The following is a 21,862-nucleotide window of genomic DNA, read 5'->3' on the forward strand; positions in this document are numbered from 1 at the left end:
TCTCGCCCGCCGCCCCCCCCCCCCCCCCCCCCCCCCGAAATTTTTTTGAGTCTTCTTAGCATATTTCTCTTCCCCTTTTTGTTACCTGTCCCCTTGTCCTGCAGGTGTGATGAAGGGAATAGTGTGCCTTTGCATCCTTGGTAGCTTTGGTGCAAAGATGCATTGCAAATATGTAATCTGCATATTAGAGAACCAGTTATAGATCTCTCCCCACACCCCAGCTGGCCCCTGTCTGGATCCTGATGATGCTCCCATTTTACTTTTACCCTTTGTTTTTTTCCATATCAGACCCAGCGCTATGTCTGGTTAAAGTTACGTGTGTCAGTGTTGTCAGTTAATTAGCCACCGAAGAGGCTGCTGTTAAGCAGTATGAGGGCTGACTGGCCTGCCTTCTGAAGCATTTCTATCATTCGCTCTCCTAGCAAAGGAAACCAGAGATCAGAAGACTCCAAGAAGAGCCAGTAGCCAGCCTTTGAACCAATTCTAAAATGATGTCTTTATGTGATGTTCTTTGAGTCCGGGAAGTAATAACGAGAGCAGTGATGTGTTCATAAGTTCACAGATATCTGGAGACCGTAGCTTTTAGAGCTCTGAAGTTATTGTGACAACTGAAATTGTCCCCAGATAACACCTCCACTGTCATTCACTTCAGCAGAACCATCAAGATACTTTTCTGTCTGCTGTCAGATGCCATGTGTTATGAAAAGGGTAGAATAGTAGGACTACTGCCTGCTGTGGGGGTGGTTGGTATGGAAAGCAAGTAATTTGTGGCCCTTCTGTCCCTTCCCTCTCCCCAAAACAATCCCCCCCTCCCCCCAACCAAACCAACCCAACAGAGGGAGAAAAAGAAATTAATTTTCTCACCTGTATCATAAGTCTCGTGTGTTTTTATGCTACACACCCCATCTGCTTTCTAATAAGCAGCCAAAATCTTCAGCTTCCTCCAAGGAGACTTTATAGTTTTGTTGTGTATTCATGTCATGCCTGCAAATTGACAAAATTCACAGGAGCCTGAAAGAGATTATGCAAGGGAAACTGTACCAGTGGTGCCATTTCATTTTTACACCCATTTCAATAACATCTGCAGATGTCATACAGGGTTTGGCATCAGGTATTTTATTGTATTGAGTATAAATGTTGAAGATATTTGTGGAAAATCCAGCCAAAGGAGACATTGTAATGAAAAAAATAATTAAAAAAGAATTAGAAAAACATCTTTTGTAGTCCTGTTTCTTAAAACCCCTAAGGTGTTCGTGTTTTATAAGCCTATCAGCTAGTGAGTTTCTTAATAAAATGTTAGGACCATGGTAGTTGCTATACATCTCACTCTCTTGCCACCGTATGTTGCAGGCTTGAGACTGGAAGAGGATGGAACCATTGTTGAATTATTCTCGGTTGTTTCCAGTGAAGAAAATGCGTACTTGGTAGAACTGTTTGCATTCCTGTGGTCAGTGGTATAAGGAAATACCACGTTATGAAAAATTTCCAATTGTTTCCTCAAGGGTTCTCTTCAGTTGCACAATCCTTTGATGTTTTTGTTTGTAAAAAGAAAGAAATTAGTTTCTAGCTCATTAGTTTGGAGCTCAGAGTTCTGTGATACCTGCTGTTTTTCTCTTTATTTTTATAACCTAGGGGCAGGATTCAAACCAAAAGTGCTTTTCTTCATTAGATGGATCAGCCATTAAATATGAGTGATTTTGAGAGATTGTATTTTTACCCTAGAGGGCATTGCTCTGGGATAGCCCCTAAATTCCCTGTGCCTCCTCAGTACCTAACATTACAGTGACTCATAACTGCTGGATGCAACCCAGCCTTGCTTAGTTCAGAATGGGTGGGAAAGATCATTTGAATAGCTGGAGCACTTTTGTGCTTCTTACTCAACAGGAGGAACAGACTGTTTGAGACACAACTTTCTTCCTACTTGGATGACCCTCTTCACCAACTATTTCATTTGTAGGCTTATTTGCATTATTGCAAAATGATGCATGTATGTATGCATTTTGGCTGGGGGAGGGCGGGTGAGTGGGGGGGTGGAAGGGCTCTAGCTGTTCTTTGCCATGTTGGAATAGATGGTGTGCTTCACAATTCTCTCTCTCTTAGAGGGGCATCGTGTGTTTTGTAAGTTTAACAGTCAACTGGCAATTGAGTAAATTCAGAGAAAATAGCACTGTTCTGTCAAAAGTCAAAGCCTTTCTTAAAGGAAAAGGACAATATATGGAGGTACTGATTTAAACTTAGAAAATACCTTATCTGGCACTTTCTCTAGTCCTTGTAGTATATCTGTGGTTCTTTTCTTTACTCACCCCAGTTTTTGTTAATACCCTTTTGAACTATGAACACCATAACTGGATTTATCATGCTGGTATCTGTCTGATCAATACCATATAGTGAGCAAAAATCACTTGCTGATTCCCTGCTCCCTTGTTCTTCAACAATTAAAGAATGTGTGAGCCATTTTTTGCTGCAGAATTGCATTGGGCCATCCTGGTAAATGTCTTGTTCGCGAGACACTTATGACTTTGCAAATCGTTTTTTTTTACATCTTTCCAGGACATGATCCCGTGTTTGCCCCCCCACCCCCCCACACACACTCTGTAGGAATGACCTGCATTCTTTGTTCCTAGCTTTGTGCTTGGCCATCCAGATCATTCTGTACAATTGCCCTGTCCTCATCTGTTGTTTATGCACTGCCAATCTTTGTTTCAGCTACAGATTTTTTCAGCTGTGATTTTTATATTTACTTCCACATCAGTGACAGGGATGTTGAACAATGTCAGGCCTAGGAGCAGTCCCTATAGGACCCCACTAAAGATGCTTCCATTTGATGCTGATTAACTGTTGCTTTTGCGGTCTGTCAGCCAACTAGTTCATAATCAGTTTAACTTGTGCTTCATTGATACTGCATTAGCATTAATTTTTTTAATTAGAATGTTATGCAGTGTTAAGTCAGAAAGCTCATGCAAGTCTGCTACATCTGTGCAGTTGCCTTTACCTAACAAACTTACCAAAGAGTGAAAGAGCTGTGTTTGATGAGACCGCCATCTTCAGATGGTATTGACTTTTATGAGTTATATTCTCATTCTTTAATTCTGTAACATTTACGTCTCTTATTATTTTGCCTGGGATTGGTGTTGAGGCAGCTGGCTTGTCGTTTCCAAGAGCATCCGTTCACTTCGTTTTACTGTTAGTACAACATTATTCTTTTGGTATATTGGAATTTCCCTGGGCTTCCAGCTTTCTTAAACTGACATTAGTAAACAGTCGGTTCCTTTACCGACTCTATCACAGGAGCACATTATCTGGGCTTGGTGATTTGGTTTTTTTTGTTTTGTAATGTTTAACATCACCATTAACAAATTGACTGGAAAGTACTTCCCTGTTGTGTGATGAGTCTGTCATCCTGCTTCTTTCTAAATACAGAACAGAAATAGTTGAAGAAACACTGTAACCATGATAAACTGTCAGTGGAAACTGCAGCGTATGGTTTTTTTGCCTGTTCTAAATGAGAGGTTTGCCCGAGCGCAGCCACCCCAGTGCCTGGCTGAGAACAGTTGGAAATGACTGGAGCTTAGTCCTAAATTTAGTAGCATGTCCATAGGCCCTCATTGAAATCGCACTTGGTTATATCTCCAGCAATTCAAAGTCAGCAGATCCCTGGAATTGGCAGGCCCTTCATGGACGCTAATGTTCCCTGGCAATGGACTGTTCATAATACTAATTCTCTATCCTTATCGCACAAGTAGAAGGAAAGGCGACAGCCTACCTCCTCAATTGCCTGCCAGAGCTTATGCATATTTAATGAGTTAGTCTCTAAGGTGCCACCCTGCTCTGCCTTCTGCCTGACTTCCTACTAACACAGCTAACTGCCTCTCTGCTCTTACAAGTAAACCCAAAATGAAGTACTTAAATGACAGTTATTGGCACTTTTACCATGTGTGCTGGCTGGTCCAAGATAAAAATAGAGAAAAACTTATTTATTAAAATTAGTGGTATTGCTAGATTTTTTTTTGTAGGGCACTGGGGGAGAGAGAAATTAACTTTATCTAGCAGAGTAATTGAGGAAAAATAACACTGCTTGCTCACATGTGAAAGAATCGCATTTCATGGTTATTTAATTACAAGTCTCCTGTTTTCATTTTGCTGTTGGGAATACTGTGTGGCAGAGTGAGCCCTGTGCAATTTTGTGTCAATGTTTTGTTTACTTGCCTTATTTAATAACTTCATTTTCCTAGAAGCACAACTTTTAATACAACTAAACTAATTGGAGAACATTGGATTAAGTAAGATATAGTAATTGGTGGGGAAATGATGTACGGTACAGCTGAAAAAATGGTGCTCTTATAAATTAGTGTAGCCTTCCAAGTTCTGGAGAGCTTAAAAAATAGTAGCATTGGGGATACTTTCATAATTTGTGAGGTGTGGTACAGAGAGAGGTTTCTAACAGTTGGAACTGGCAATCGCAGCTTATGCATAACAATGTTGGGATTCATGAGAAATGTAAATGCCTGAATGGTTTTGTACAAACTGAGTTTACTCTCTTCATAATGGGCAAACTCATGCAGGGTTGTGAACTTGTGGTTGTTGCTAATTTTGAGTCAAACTTTAAAACACAAGGAGCTGTGTCTGTCTTAGTTGTGGTCTCAAGACTGACAGAAAGAGGTGTGTGTATGATATGATTCTGTTTTTTCAGAATTTGAAGATTTTTTAAAAATTTGTTGGGGGTCATGTGCAAATAAAATACATTTGTACGTTTACTCCCATATGTTGCATAAAGGGAAAGAAGAACCTTTCCTGGATATAAAATAGTTCATGCTAGAAGAATAAGAGAAACCAGGAAAGGAAAGATTTAATAAACATAGGTTTTTATGCTAGTCATTTCAGTTATACATGAAAAAGTGAATTGGAGGCAAAAGAAACCTTTATAGAATCACAGAATGATAGAATCATGGAGAAGTAGGACTGGAAGGGACCTCAAGAGGTCATGTAGTCCAACCCCCTGTCCAGACTAGGCTGTATAAATCCAGGGTGTGTCTACACGTTCATTAATGAACTTAAGATAATGCACATTAAATCTAGTACCTCCATTATGAAGTACTAGAAAAATGCGCATTAGCCCATTTTAATGTGCATTAGTTAAAGAGCATGGTTTTGTGATGCTTTGATGCACATTAAAATAGGCTCGTGCATTAAAACGCACGTGTAGGTGTGCCCCCATTGTCCTAAACTCTTCATCAAATGTGGTGCAACACAAGACATTGCACCCAGACCTGGCGCATGTAAAGCATGGACCACAGTGGTTGATATCCTGCTGCTGCAGAAGTTCTTAATAGACACTCAAGAGATCTCAGGAAGAAGACCATGCCCTCGACTACAGAGGAAGGCAAAGTGCCCACAATTCATACCAGTCCGGCCATGACACAAAATTCCTTCCTTATCCCAAATATAGCGATCGGTCTGACCATGAGCATAGGTGGAAGACCCTCTAGCCAGGAACTTTTCAACCTGAAGTCCCAGCAAGAGCATTGGCACGCCCCAGTCAAAATTCCCAGTCTTGGCTGCAGCCAGCGTTGAAGGCCTCTGAGGAAGGCTTAAACCACTCTTCCTCTGCCCTTGACAAGTATTAGCAGAAGGAAAAAAAAATTCCCTCCCTGCCCCTTGCAGCAAACAGCAAAGCCAAGAAGCAGGAGAAATACCCACAGTAAAGCATAGGTATAGCTATGCCTAGATCTGGCTTGGCAAAGAAAGGGGATAGTTTTCTGTGAGCTTTTAAAAATAGTACTCATGAAATCTCCAAACTGGAAAGAGACGTTGCCTTCCTTTTGCTTTCAAACCAAGCCCTGGTGTGCTTACTCAGTAGTATCTCAGGAACAGCCTCAGTGCTTCAAAAGTTTAACTCTCTGCGTGGGCTGGAAGATGAATGTCAATCGTACTTAATTGTCGCCACTATTTTACATTTCCAGTAATTGGACTGGGTTTTAGATTCTGAACTGGTGCAGGTTGAATTTGGCAACCTGGCTGGATTAATGCATTAACAGCTTCCTGATTGGGAGTTTTTTAACTTTCTCCAATTTTAAGGGTTCTCCCTTCCAATGACTGACACTATATAGGGCATTCTGCATTCTTCATAATAAGTAATCTACCCGCATCTCATTAAATTTTACAGTGAGAGAGTTATTTATGTAAATATTTTAATGGGGAGTTGAATAAACAATTTGTTGATAGCTTAACTAACTGCTTTTTAAATAAAGGGATTAGGATTAATTCAAGAGAATATTGAAATGGTAACATGATACTATTCCAGCAATATAGAAACCTTTCCAGGAAATAATGGTTTCTCTGTTTTGTTTTACAGGTCCATTCTGTTAATAGAGCAAGGAGAGCTGTGAAAAACATCCAGGTAACTAAATGTTCTACATTGTATAGCAGCATGTCCTCAGAGTCAGTTTAATATATTCATGCACTCGATGAAGAAAATAACAGAATTGACTAGATACTTCTGAAGGTGTATTTTAAACCCTTGGAAAATGACTAAAACTGCTTCAAAATATTGATGTGTTATGCTGTAACCCTGCTTCTCAATCTCTTTCATGTTATCTAATGAAATACTATTGTTAGCAGTCTTGCATTCGCTTTACGAACAACTAGATGACCTAAAAAGTGTCTAACACTTGACACAAAATAATTTGAGTCTTCTTTGGTGTCCTTATATGTGAGGATCACAAAGTGCTTCATAAACAGGCTACCTCCTATGGCTTCAGAGTAGGTAAGCATTATCAGATCCTTGTGAACAGGTTAATTGAGTAACCCAGTTTAAAGGCCAGGCATTTAACAGGTATATTGACTATGGTGTGTAATTTGGCTTAAGTGAAATAAAGTCAGCTTCAAAGTTATGAATTTTGCTGTTTACTGGGTTTAAGTTTTCTCATTTTGCAACTGTATTATAGCAGCAAAACCTGAGTGGTTACCTGGGTTGTAGATGCAGTTTGGTTGTAATGTTGTGTTTCTACTTTCTTCCCCTGACACCTGACCATTTCCTACTTCCTGGACAAGTTGCCCTGGTAGTGCATCTACCAAGATGCTCTGTTGTAGATCTTCATTCACAGTCTTATAAGCAGAAAATACTCTAGATGTATAGTGGATAGTGACTTTTCCATTACTTAAAACTTTACTTTCACTGAAATTCCTTCTAATTGTAGAGGCCCTTGATGAAATGAATAAAAATGCTTGTTCAGATGCCTAATGTATTCCTAAACTAGGTACTGAGGTGTACACCTTAACATAGGGCCTAGCAATGGCCCTATTCTTGGTCTGCTTCTTTTCCTAGTACTTGTGTCCCTCTTCTGCCTCCCCCCCAGCAACATGGATTGAGTATTGGCCCAGGTCAGGCAGCAACTCAGCTCTGGATTTGGCCCCAGGCTCAGAGCCAAAGCCAGAGCTGATCTGCCACTTGCCTTGGGCTAGGTGACATGTGGCTAGAAGAGTGCTGGGGAGACTGTGTGGTGGTTGGGGGGGTCCACAGTAAAGACCTGCCTGTGTGGCTTTAGGAAAGCATGGGGAATACTGCACTGCCTGCCTCCACCCCCACGACCCAGCTGGGGCCAGGCCTGCAGCTTCTGCTTGTACCTGGAGGGGCTGTGCAGGGGGCAGGCAGCAGGGAGGCAACCTGGGGGGGGGGGGGGGCATGTGGCAGGAGGAACAGTCACAGGGGAGGCAAGGGGTGGAGGTCTGGCCCTTTGCTCCCTGCCGCTGCTGTCAGAACCATAGCAGTGAGGGGACGATCTTTCACTAAGTAGACTCTAGACGTGAAACATTTTAAATGTATTTTAATTTTGCATGTGTAGAGTCTAACTGTTGGGGGAGAGACTACTTGTTGTTTATAAATCACCACTTCAGGTACCCTTAGTTCAAGACTTGGTTTTTTATAGTTATTTCAAAACGATCTGATTTACTGTATTTATCCAAATCCAAGATGACTTCAAATTAAGACTAATTGGCGTTTCATATATTAGGTAGGTATTTTGATTAGGGCTGTCAAATGTTTTTTTTTTAAATTGCAGTTAATCTTGAGATTTTAAAGTAATTGCGATTAATCACAGTTAAACAGTAATAGAATCCCATTTTTTTAATAAATATTTTTGGATTTGTTTTCCATATTTTCAGATCAATTGCTGTTAGTTACAACACAGAGTACAAACTGTACAGTACCCACAGACCCCTGGCCCTGCTGGTACCCCTCACTTCCGACCCTCAGTCCCTTACCGCCCCCATGCTCTGGCAGTGCCCAGCACTCCTGACCTACAGTTCCTCAAACCCCCAGGCTGTGCTAGTGCTCTTCAGTCCCAACCCGCAGTCCCCGCAACCCTGCTCCTGCCCCTCACCCCCAAATTTGGCCCATGCGGACCTCCCAGAGCTTGGCTGGTGAAGGGGCCACAGCACAGCAGCCAGGGGAGACTGCTGCTAATTAGCAGTGCAGGGTATGCCTGCATGTACGGTGTGTCGCATTGCAGATGGGTCGTCAGTGCCACACACTGCACGTCCATGCTCATCTGGATGCACCCTTAAATCTCATTTTTACTACACTTGGAGAGTAACAATATTGCTCCTTTGACCCTTTTTTCATTCCCTTTCCTGTCAAACTTTCATTCAAAATAGTGTTTCTAACATAGAGAATATCAGGCAGCGAAGGCACAATATTTTATGGCACTGAGGATTATGGAGCATGGCCAGACTTCTGATCTTCTCATGGAGGTTTGTACTAAGACTTGAGATGACGCAAAAGCTCTTTTGCAAGCCCCTTGTAGAAAAATGAGGAAAGAAAGGAGAAATTCTTTCCCAAATGTGGTGGGAAATCAGCCTTTCCATTAGTAACGCACTTTCCCATATCTGGACGCAATGAATCTGTATCCGTGGCTCTATTTTGAAGTTGTTCCTGCTGTCTCTTCCATTTTGTTTGATGAAGGCTGGCATCCTTAGGAGTCTGGGGTTGTTCAGTTTTCTTTAGTACATGAGGGCCTGTTTATATGTGAACCTTAGTATTCTCAGTGTGAGAATCACCTTTTCCACAGACTGGAAGATAAGATGCTGGCAGGAGATCATACAAAGGAATTAATACATAACTGCAAAGAGAGATGCAAATGAGTGCCAAGTTCGTCCACTGAATCTTCTATTGCTAAAGGAGTTTCTCTCTCCTTGCTTAAATTGAACAATGGCTGTTGCACATTTTTCCCAGAAGAGTTTTCCTAACCATGCAAAAACCTGTCAAACTCTTTTCCTGACACTTCTTCCCTGCCACTCCTTAAAAACACTTCAGAAGAGATTTCCGGCATTGTAAAAAGAAGACAAGACATAGCTTTTCCTAGTCACTCTGAAAATGAAGCACTGATAAGTAATATATGACTGGCTCCAAGCTGACAGCTCTTCCCTTTTCCAGCCACTTAAGAAAACAGTGTCCAGTTGGAAAGGCTTGAGGAGGAGAGAATGTAGGGGTTATTCTCGTTCCTTTATGATTGATCAGTTTGAATTTTTCATCATGTAACCCAAGATTTTTTATTCTCTTCTGTCTGAAGCAGAGTTTGCTGTGGCTCTCGTTCTGGTGTAAGCATATGGTCAGACAATTTGAAAGTAATTTCCTCTTTTTCTGTTTGGGGCAGGTTGGTACTTCTGGGATATTCCATAAAGCTATGTTGAGGAATGGCTCCTCCTCTCCTTTTTGACTCTGAAAGAGAGGTTATCATAAATTCAAAAAAATCATATTGGAATTAGTGTAAACAATGTATCTATTTGCATGCTACATGCAACTCCCTGCCAACCCATCTGTTAGCTGTCCAAAATCGGGGTGCATGTTTTAAGCAATGAAGCTGATTTCCCTGCTAGAATGAAGACACAGGGACACTGGGGTGGCTGTTAGGGATTGGCTCTCCACCCCTCCCACCCAGAGACATGGAGGTGACATGGAGTCTGTTTTTTAACCAAATCTTGAGGTTTAATCCCATCACAGGCACTGCTGAATTGGCAGCAGCTTTTAGTTGAACAGCCAAAAGCTGCTGCCAATTCAGCAATGGCTATAACAGGGGTTAAACCTTAAGCTTTTGGCTGTGCAGGAAGGTGGGGGGGGGCAGTGACAAGTAGACCCCGCTACTGCTGCAGGCAATCAGAACTCAGCCATGACTGGAAAATCTTTTTTATTCTGCCTTTCCGAAACAAAGTGTGCATCTCATTTGGGGTAATGTGATATATGAAAAAATACACCATAAAGAATGTACTTTCTGTGTCTTTTGAGGTTGTCAGTGAAAAGAAGGATACACTGTAGTCCAATGACGCAAGCAGAAAGACAGACTGATAAGAAGCTTGTGGGAAGCAGCATTTGTTTTTGAACCATTATAGTTGGGACAGATGGTAAACGTTTGGGCACATAGTGCTGTTCCTCAGGTGACTTTTAAAAGATATTACCAAACAAACCTTGCTTCGTGCTTTTCCCCTGTATCATCACAGTTGCAACAGTACACCACAAGAACCACCTAGGAAGAGAGGTGACAATTTTATATAAGCACAGATAAATTTTATCAATGTATTAATGAGAAGAAACAATGTTATGTATACTGTTGAATGACATTAGAAACATTCTCTACTTACTGTCATAGAACTTAATCCACTTTCCAAAGTAGAAGAGATAAGCAAACAATTGTCCCAATGAGAATACCACCTAGGATTCATCAAGCTCCACCAATTATACCACCAGTTATACCCCTAAAATCACTGTAAGAAGCAGTTACCAAGAAAAAGATCAAGGTGAGCTTTGTGACCAGTTCTGAAGTATTTTACAGACTGATAAAGTAAGAGAATTCCTCTAAGCAGCTCACTGCTTCCAAATGCCAATGGATTGATTTCATCTTAAGTTTTCCAAGGTAATAGATATTGCTTTTGTGCCCTGTTCACTCTGAAGATCTTCACAAAAAATGTTTGTAATAGCACGGAGGTGGAAATTTCTTGGTAATATCTTTGGTTGGACCAATTGTATAGTTGTTTAGCCTCTCTTACCAGCTCTTAAGGAAGGGGTACCTTGTACCGAAAACCTCATCTAGCATTTCTCTCAACTATACAGTTTGTTCAATAAATGATATCACCAAACAATATCCTTTCCTCTGTGATGGCATCGTCACTGAAACAGGTGACATGCGCTACTTGAAAAGATCACCATCTTGAGCACTAGTTGTGGTCTACTCCTTTTTAAACAATCACCAGACAGTCTTTGAGTAACACAACACATTGTATCCTGTGGTTTAAGTGTCTTGAAATAGTGAGATACAGAGGTGCTGGTATGTTGTTGGGTACCAGTTTTCTTTCCAGCAACTTTTGAGAGCTGTCTGATCTAACTGTTTAGGCCCTATGGCTAGTGCTGTCTCTCCACTTGTTCCCCCTTTCTAGAGTGCCAACTTTGTGGGCCTTCTTGCTTTCAATTTACTTCTCCAGTGACACATGACAGTCAAAGCAAACAAAGCACAGGCTTTGTAAAGGTGTATAACCCAATTATTTGTTACTTTAAGTAGCACCAAGGGAAGCAGGCTTGGTTGGGGGGCAGGAGGGAGACTGCAATATAATAGAAAATCAAGTTGGAAGGGACTTGTCCAACCCCCAGCTCAAAGCAGGACCAGCCCCAACTAGATCATCCCAGCCAAGGCTTTTTTCCACCCAGTTCTTAACCTCCAAGGATGGAGATTCCACAAACCCTCTGGGTAACCTGCTCCATACTTTACTACCTTCCTAGTGAGAGAGATTTTCATAATATTTGTATCCCATTGCCTGCCTCAGTTTCCTCATCACTCTTGAGCAGTGGCAACGTGGGGGACTCTTTCTAGTTAGCCTAATTATGAACAAATAGGACCTTTTAAAAATATGTCCTCTCCTCTTGTAATATTTTGATGCGTGAAACACGTAGAGAGCAGAACGACCACTTTGGTCAAGAGGATAGATTATTCTGGATTATTATTTCAGAAATGCAGTCGTAGATGGTAATTCCTTTATCAGCATATCTGCGCTCTAGGTTCCACTGTTTCTTCATTGAAGTTTGAAAGATAGATTGGTGATAGTGTTGTAAAGGAAAAGTATATTTGTGGTGAGGTTGTCTCCTGGAAAATCAATGTGTTCATTTATTAGATTAGATTAGTTTCCTGTTCAACCAAAGAAACTATTCTGTCATTTGGATCCTATTTCCTTGAATGATCACGGTCATTTCCTGGGTGTGCATGGGAATTATTTTCTATCTTGTCTCTACCCAGCCAGTTTTCTGTAGTGATTGTGCTGAAGTTTCGAGCTGTTCTATTTACTATGATAATTTATGTCAAAGGATTGATGCTCTTCCCAGATTGAACTGTGCAAAGTAGTTAAATAGTGCATGACAGACTCAACTGAAATATCATGTGGGGTGTTTTATCTTGCCAGAATAAGAATTGCATACAATGTAGAAACAAAGACTTAAGCAGAACATTGGGTCCATTTAACATGTTAAAATGCATCTCAGTTATTCTTGGCTTTCTCTGCTAAAGTAAAAAGTTTCCTCTTTTTCTTTGTTTCTTTTGATTTTTATAAATATGGGCAGTTAGAAATTGTGGGGGGTTTTCCCCCCTTCACCCAAACTCCCAGTCCAGGGCCATTTGCAACTCCTGTAGCTCAATGACTGATAACAATTGACTTGCCTTAAGGGAGCAGCAGACAGGCAGGCTAATGATATAATAGGACCAGATTTGACAAATTGTAGTTAAGGCCCTGTTTAAAAAATACATTTACTTAACAGAGCCCTTGACTACGAGGTGATGAATATGTATCTTCCGTAAGAAGGCAAGAGTGGGAGAAGTAGTAGGGGCTGCTGCAACAAAATGGTCAAAATATGTCATCCTGGTTAAATACAGACAGTAAAAAAGCCTGATACTGAATTGTTTCAATCTTCGCAGGTTAGTCTGAGCCGCAAAGCTGGAACCAATAAGCAACCGAACAGACTTGCACTTTTGATTCTGGAAATGCAGCCACATGCCTGCAGTGCCTCTGGACGGAAGCCGGGGGAGTGGGGTGGTGTTAGAGGATGTCTCTCTGCTAAGCTGGAGCAGACAGCTTGGACCAAGGCTAGCCAGCTCACTCTGCGAAGCAGGGGTTCAGGGGAGATACAAAGATCCTGGGATGCTGGGGACTGTGAGTTAACTTGAGGCATGGGACTCTTCAGCCTGAAGAAGCGAAGGCTCAGGGATGACTTGGCAGCAGCCTGTAAGTATACAAGGCGTGTGCATCAGGAACTGGGAGAACATCTATTCACCAGCATACCCCGAGGGAAGACTAGATCCAATGGTCACAAACTGCTAGAAGACCGTTTTAGACTGGACATAAGGACAAACTTCTTTACTGTCCAAGTCCCCAGAGTCTGGAACAGACTCCTCCCCAGGGTGGTGCAAGCACCTACCCTGGATACCTTTAAGAAACACTCGGATGCTTATCTTGCTGGGGTGATTTGACCCCAGCTGACTTCCTGCCCCTGGGGCAGGGGGCTGGACTCGATGATCTTGCGAGGTCCCTTCCAGCCCTAATATCTATGAAATCTATTAATCTAGAGGGGATCTGGGACAGAAGTTCAGTAGACCAATTTAACCTAAATCAATGAAGTCTGATATGACATCCCTCCAGGTTTATCTTCAACTGGTTTTTGCCATTTTGAAAGTGGTTTATCTGCCCTGAACTTCTGCTGTGTTACAGATTTGAACTACTTTCCAATCGCTTATACCGGTTTGTGTGTAATTTCTGTCCCTAGTCTGGGAGATTCTCTTGGAGGTGCTGCTCATTGAGGCGGAGTGGCAACAGGATTAACTGTCTTCCTTGGGATTGTGGAAGTAAAATGGCAGGGTATTTGGGCCCTAACAAACATCTGTGTGCTTCTCTGGTGCATGGTTCCTGCCTGATTTACTAAATTAATGTATTTGTTATAAAATGCATTTGTTTACTCCTTCCTTTCCCAAGTACCTTTTTGAAGGCACTTCCTGTGGCTTTAAATTCATTGAGCATTGAAGTTACAGTTTCTTCTTGTGTCTGGGGAGTGTTGAGCAGTGTAGATTGCTCTTCCTTGTTTTCCCCCTCCTCTTCCAATACCTTATCATGGAAGCAGTTTTCTGGCAGCAGATACATTTCCATATCATATTCCCTGACAGATTCCTGGGCTATGAGATAAAGCAGTTTCATGCTAAGCAAAAAGAGGAGGATAGCATTAATGTAAAGTTTCTGATTTGCACTTGAGGGTCAGAAAAACTTGGCTGTTATCTCAAGGATTTATGCAGGAGTGAACTGTGCTTGGATGTAGTGGGAAAAAAATTCTGGATTTTCACCAGACAGAAAAGGGCTGATGCTTTTTTCAGTTGGGTCCTCATGGTCCTTGCAAGGTTAGCAGCACATTTTGTCATTGCATTAATTTAATGGTAAAATAATGAACAGAAAAGCTGGGCATGCAAACATAAAGGATAATATTGTTTCATCAGTTGCTTGCTTATGTGCTGAATATGAAATTTCCAACCATTTCTAAATGATAGTGGATTGTATATAAAAATATGCCGATTGATTTCTGTAGACAGCAGCGCATATTTGCTAGTATTGCTGATTAGCTTCAAATCAAGGTAAATAACTCAATGCTGCCCTTTAGGGAAAAAAATATAAAACTTGAACTGTGTATTGCATTCTGCTAACATTATCATTATCTAAATTGAGTTAAAAGTGGTTTGAACCATATGGTCTTTACTGTATTATCTTGATTTAAAAACTGCTTAGTTGGTTTTACTGCTTGAGGAGCCATTCTTAGTTATAGTTGCTTACAAACCAGCAAATCTGTATCAGCAGAAAGAAACCAGAGCTTAATATGCAACACTAGTGCCACGGCATTGGGTGGGGATTGTTTTCTCAACCTACTACAGTTCGGCTTATTCTATCATGTAAAAGGCAGAATGCAGCCAATGAAAAACAATTGTTTAAAAATTGAATTATTTCCAAGGTAGTCATAATCCTTTAAAACTTTTTTTTTCCTAAGCAAGCAGTTAATCATTTCAGCAACTGCCTGTGTTCCTAGGCTTTGTCTCCCCACACCCATTGGACTGTTGTACAGTTGTGATGACCTCCTTTGGAAATGTTGATATTGAGAAAAACAGCTCAGTAAACACCCAGATTTCTGGGTTTTCCTCTGTCAAAACAAGGTTCATCACCAACAGTTGTTCCATGTTAATAAAAGGAGCATTTGTTTGTTTATTATTGGCCTACTGCTGTGCCTAGAAATTGGTTTGCATTTTACTTTGTTAAAAGTACGCGTAGCTTTAATACTAGTTTTAGTTAAATGTCTTGGCATGTCAGCCTCAAATGAAGTAATTTTTGTAAGCGTTGTTCAGTAGATTAAGTCACATACAGCTGGATGTTTCTCCTTTCTTTAGTTTTTTTTCAAGCACTGATCTGCAAACTCTCTCTAGCCTTGATCAGTTATAGTCTTTTTCTTTTCTTTTTGAAGTACAGGAATACAAATCATGCTGGAGATAGCAGGATGGATCTGGTGATGTTACAACCTAAGCAGTTTAGGCTGACAGTCAGTCTGTCTGTCTGTCTGTCGTCTTTTTTAAAGGGGAAAAACCCAACCTTTTCTAAAAACGGTGATATTTCTTGTCTCATATGGTGTTAAGTTTGAGTATGCTTAAGCTAAATGTATATTCTGGCATGTCTGCAGTGATCGGCATGTGTTAGTGCACCTGTGCTGGGTCCTAAAACAAGAAAAGTGTCCAGTGGTCTGTGCCAGTCACTTAATTGCTGTTTACCCCTGCTTGTATATGGGGCAAAACACTCTCTTGTTTCACTTCAGGATTACCAATAGCGCAGCACAGATTGGTAGCCACTGATTGCTGAATTGAAATGATATTCATGCTAGTCCCCAGCTGTAAATAGTAGCATGTCAAGAGACTCCTTTACAATGATTGTCACATGAACCAGTTAAATATTTAGCTTACAGGGAGCTAGCTCTTGTAATTAGGCTGATACAATTAGTCCCCTAAATCATGCTTGGAAAAAGAGACACTTTTTGGAGGTCTTTTTGTCTTCTGGTTTTGGTGCATTATAGGTTTATATTTTCAGGATTTTTCCTGGAGTTTCCCCCCCCCCCACTTAAGTCTTTATCTGGAGGTTTAACCCCCCCCCCCTTCCCCACATACTCCAACACTTGTGAGACTCCTAACCAGAAGTCATTAGAGTAGCAAAACCGCTGATGATTTGTTGTGATCTGGTTAAAATACCAGTGTTGAGGTGCTCGGAGGCTTAATATGCCACTATAAAATGGAAATCTTTAATTTCGTATGCATTTCCTATTGACTGTCCTCTTTGGATGTTGCCAACTTGTGGAGAAACCCTTTCAGAAAATTCCAATCCAAGACTCTCTGGGAGTTTGTTAAACACAGGGGGTGGAGAATTCATGACAGCAATATCTAACCCAGCTTTATAACTGGACTAACACATCACTATGATACTAATTCAACTGGGCCATTGTAATATTGTAACAGTAGGCTGTTCATGCTTCCCATCATGGTTAGTAGAAACCTACTCAGCGTGTCTCCCTTCCCTGTACTGGTATGTTGTGAATATCAATCCCAGCATTCCCAATAAACCTCCAGAAACCAAAAGTCTGTTAAAGGAACAATCTGATGTTTGAGGAATTCTGTGCCACATTTTGTATTAGCAGTATGTGTTTGTTTGATTTGTCTGTTTTTTTTAATTAAGCAAGTAGAGTCTTAAACGCCTGCCCTGCAACCATACTTCTTGGTTCACAAATGGGGAACAGAGCACATGGCAGAGATGCAACATGAGGGGGGACTAATCTTTAATGCCAGAACCTTGAAGTTCTGCGGGATTAAGTCCGTTAATGCAGATAAGTATCACTTCACTTTCATAATTCTGTTAATATTTTTCAACATGAGAAATGAAAGGGCACAACATTTATGGAAAAAACAATTGCACAATTCCCTTGAATTGATGAACTTCTGGAGAGAAATTATTACACTTTTGTTAAAACAAGCTGCAGGGGACCTTTTTGCTGAGAGATCTAGTTGCAACCCAGGCTGCCAGATCACCAGCCTTTGGTCTGAACTAGCAATGGTGTAAAATGGCCCAGTGCAACATGCTGCTGTGCCTCATACAAAACTAGTGCCAAAGGCCTTTACAAGTAGTTTGGGGTGTGGACACAAGTTCTTTGCACTAGATAGCCAGGCAATTACAACACCAATGATCTCTAAGGTAGACAAGGCTACGGTGTGAAAAATCCGAGTTTCTGATGTGAAAATGCACACAAATTGAGAAACATATACGGGATTTTCATGAAACATTGTTGGTGTGCTGCCTGACAAGGTTCTCAGCATATACCCATGCAGGATCTTTAATTAATTTTGGACATGCACATACACGTTTTCAAACTGGATAAAAAGCCCAGCTCTGAAGTATTTTCCCTCAAATGCTTGTTTGAGCTCAAAGAAATGTTAACAGTTCCAGAAAAAGTAACCCTGTCTTGTTAAGCTGAAATGAGTAAGAATTATTTATCCCTCGTAGAAGCTTACGAGAAAACATTCCATCTGTCCGCTCATCAATGGCAGCTTTATCCTTCAATGAGCACCTCTAATAACTTCTCTAAATTACTTATCTATAAATAGACCTGGCATTGAAACTACTGAATCTTTGGGCAGGTTACTTCGGTCATTCTCGCTCGCTCGCTCTCTCTCTCTTTCTCTCTCTCTCTTGCGCTATTGGAATTAGGCTGATAATTTAAGGAAATGCTGTGGAAATTCCCAAATGAGCAGTTTAAATTCAGTGATTGCACCCAGTAGGACACATGAAAGAGACTTGTTGGACTAGAACACAGCTTTGAAAAACGGGTAACCCCATTAGAAGCAAGCGGGCTTATTCATCTACTGCGTTTTGTACCAGAATCACTAATGAGAGCACAGCTCTGGGAATGGATTTTGTTAACGGCAAATTGAGTTGTGGCTTATGTAAAGCCAGGAGTGTACAGCCTTTTTTTCCATGCAGGTCTCTCAATAGTTATCCAGACCCGTGTAATCTTCAGACTTATCTTTTCACTCGGGCTGGAACCACTGTTGACGACTACTTGACCACCACTGCATGCACAGTACATGGCTGTTTTGCATTCCCAAGGCAAAGGGAGTGTAAAGCATTTTGTACGTTTAACACTTACTCTTTCTTCTTTCTCCTCTCCTTCACTTCTGCCTGTAAATCAGTTTCCTAACCCCCTCTCAATCTCTGAGTGGTTTGGAATCATGTTATGAGACATCAGATCTCACCTTGTGCCGTCATAGTTTTTTCAATATGGTCTTGCATGATATTGTTTGGGCTGTACCTTTTTGAAGGTAACCAGGCATTTCAGTACAGGGCAGTTATTTTTGAGTTATTTCCTTTAATTTCCACCTTCCACAGTATGACATCGTCTTGAGGGTATAGTTCACCGAAAAGTTGAGAAAGAAATCGTGTACATTTTAAGGAGATTTCATACGTTTCATAGATATTAGGGTTGGAAGGGACTTTGCAAGATCATTGGGTCCAGCCCACTGCCCAAGGGGCAGGAAGTCAACTGGGGTCAAAGGATCCTAGCAAGATAAGCATCCAAATGTTTCTTGAAGGTGTCCAGAGTAGGTGCTTGCACCACCACTGGGGGGAGTCTATTCCAGGCCTTGGGGACTTGGACAGTAAAGCAGTTTTTCCTTGCATCCAGCCTAAACGGTCTTATTCATTAAACGTTAAGTGTCTCAATGGCATGTTAGCGTTGTGGAGACACAGTATGTTGGATTAACGCTGGATTAACACACACATTTTTAAATTGGAATGCTAAACCCAGCTGTAAAGCATGCGTGACCTGTGATCTTTGCTTGTTTTGACTTTTCTTTTCAAATTTAATATTCTTTAATTTTGTAGACAAGGGGCTAACCTTTATAAACTAGATTGCTAAAGATCAGAGATCCATGAACAGTATAAAAACTATGAAAACAAATGCATCTTTACAGAGCTTAAAGGTCTTTTACCATCCAAAACCAGGTATGTGCCCATTAATGACTTCACTAGCCCATAAATCATTGGAGATCCGTGTTCCATATTATACTTATGGTCTAAGACAAGGATGGCCAACCTGCATCATAGCATGTATGTTACACGTGGCATGGGCAGCCTCTGTGTGACAGGTGACAGATCAGGGAGGGAATAGTCAGCACAGTGGCAGATAGGACATGAAGCAGAAAGCAGAGCAGCAGATTGGACAGAGTCCAGGGGAGGAAGCAAGAAGCAGAGCAGCAGATTGGTCAGGGAGCGCAGGAGAGGGAGCAGCAGATGGGACAGGAGAAGGGTATCTGAGTAGCTCTTGGGGAGGGTGTGGGACTAATCTGTTGCAGACCCAGCAAAAAGGTTGGGTCCTGCTGGTCTAAGAGATGTAGCATCAGTTCCTCCAGGAAGAACTCAGAACCCTGCAGGTTTGGGCTGATGAGAGGAACTGATTTTTTTCAACTACTTCATAATAAACTGGTTATGTTTTAAGCTTGTTTGGTGTGCCCCAATATTGATCTTATTTCTTGCACAATTCTGAAAGCTGTGTCTTTTTTCACATCGCTAGTTTAGCTGTAGATAGAAACTGCAGCTGTAAACATTCCTGAACTTTAAGGAAGTTGTTGTAAACATGCAAATTTTGCAATGCATCATTGCCTTTTTAAATTTTAATTTTACCGACTGCAGAATCGGTGTGCTACAACTGTAAGGTAGTTATATGTAAACAGTGTCTGTCATTTCATAGCAGTGGTGTAAAAGTTGTCTGAACAGAGTTGTGGGTTCACATTAGACATGTAGCTTTTACTGGTTTCAGTGGCATCAGATGGAGGTGAGTCTCAGAACTGATCACTCCCTTTTTATGCATACAAAACTTGTTAAAATATTGCTTGTTTCTTAAATTGACAAAAATACAAATCAGAATGTCTCTGATCTCTACCACTGAGAAGGATTCATTATTAAGTCTATTTCTACTGAGGTGATTGAAATTGCATCTTTAGCAGTGAATTTTCTGTCTTATTACTATTTTGTTATAGTCGGTAAATAACTTTTGGGCCTTATTTTTTGTCTCCCTTCCTTAGATCTGTTTAGTGTGAGAGATGTTACCATTTGACTTTTTTTTGGTTGTAACCAAGAATCAAATGGGGTCTGTAACATATTTGTTTTCTGGCTCATAATATTTCTTATGTTCCCTAGGGGCCACAAAATGAAAAATGTGTGGGGGTTTTGTTTCTGGGGGGTTTTTTGGGTTTTTTTTGTGTGTGTTTGTTTTTTGAGAAATTTTAAACTCGTATTTAAAGTGCATATTTGGAGATGTCTAGAAAGTGCCACATTTATAAGATGACAGATAATTAGATCCTCTGAAGCCGGGGTTGTCAACTGGGGGTATGCATACCCCTGGGGGTACTTGGGAGGGCCCTAGGGGGTATGTGAAGGCAGGCGGGGATGGTGTGTCACCACCCCACGCTTCCCAGGAGCAGGGCTTGGGGGGGGGGCGGGGAGTGAGGGCAGCGGCACCCCTCGGCAGGCTGCGCAGGTGCCGCCTAACGGGCCGGATGCAGGAGGGAGGGGAAGCTCACATGCTTCCCAGCACCCCACACTGCCTCTGCTCCACATCCGCCCCCTGGCTCTGCATCCGGGCTCTGGGAGTACACTTACTAAAAAAGGTTGAAAACCCCTGTTCTGAAGAAATGATTCTCAACCAGGGTGCCCGGAGATCCTTTCAAGGGTGCCACACAGTGTTAACACTGTTAGGTGTGCAAACACAATAAACCCAGACATTTCAAATTGGAATCATAGGATTCCATAACATTCTGACCTGTTGCCATCTTTTCACAACAGAAAAATTGCTCTATTCATTTTTCTGTAGTCTGGCATTTTCTGCAGGGTTCCTTGAGTCTACAAAGGTTGAAAATCACTGCTCTAATGCAGGGGTGTCAAAGATTTGGCTCATGGAACCACATCATCTGGACCTGGTGCAAGACCAGTCCAGTCTGGGGTAGGTGCCACATGCACACGGGTTCCTGGGACAGGAGTTGGTGAGGAGGGCATGCTCCTTGAATCCCTCATGTTGCATCCTGCACCCGCTCTGGCCAGTCTGGGACTGTGGTGCCCGCTTGGGTAAAGGACCTGCAATGTACAGTGTCCCTCTGGGACTAGCTGGAGCAGGCATCTTATGTGGCACAGTCCCAGCCTGGCTGGAGGAGGTGCCAAGGGCTCTGGATCCAGTGTGTGTAGGGAGGGGAAAATCTGTCTGCTAGATCCAGCCATCGGGGCCAGCCCCACACTGTTCAGCTGGCCTGTGGACCAGTCCTGGGCCATTCACATGGCCTGCAGAGCTAGATGTGACATACCTACTCTGAAGGAACTATCATGCTCTGCATGGAGGAGATTTTTGTTTGCTTGGTTTTGTTTTTTATTACATGTTTGGGGTTTTTGCCAGTGTTTGAAAGGATAGTGTTTAAGGGTAATTCCTAAAAGTGGATTGTTCAGCTCCCTAAGAGCAGCAACTCCCCAGCTGTGGTCTGCAGTCCTCTTGCCAAAGATCTGTGGATGGTTTATTTGTCTTACGCAGCTCTGCATGGTCCTAGCTACCAAATTGCTCTGAAAATTTCAATGTTTTCTTTAATATTACTTTTCTGTGCAAGTGATTGTTGTAGTGATGAGGTATGGGCATTATGGTTGCTTACCTCAGGGTGGAAGCCTGTATGAAGTGGAGGAGAAGTATAGTCTTCTGCTGTCTTTTAAGATGTATGTAGTCCATCTTCTGAAG

The 21,862-nt window shown here is 41.6% G+C and overlaps 1 protein-coding gene across 10 annotated transcripts in view; it reads left to right on the plus strand.

Annotated features, from left to right (window-relative positions):
- ADD3 (adducin 3) overlaps window positions 1–21,862 on the plus strand; it is a 171,757-nt gene that overhangs the window by 71,116 nt on the left and 78,779 nt on the right. For all 10 annotated transcript variants that reach the window (XM_006027556.3, XM_025208772.1, XM_025208773.1 and 7 more), the window contains one exon: window positions 6,353–6,397. The gene's annotated coding sequence lies outside the window, so the exon portion shown is untranslated. The remainder of the gene's footprint in view (window positions 1–6,352; window positions 6,398–21,862) is intronic.

The sequence above is a fragment of the Alligator sinensis genome, unplaced genomic scaffold (genome assembly GCF_000455745.1).
Source record: "Alligator sinensis unplaced genomic scaffold, ASM45574v1 scaffold559_1, whole genome shotgun sequence".
Classification (NCBI taxonomy): domain Eukaryota; kingdom Metazoa; phylum Chordata; order Crocodylia; family Alligatoridae; genus Alligator; species Alligator sinensis.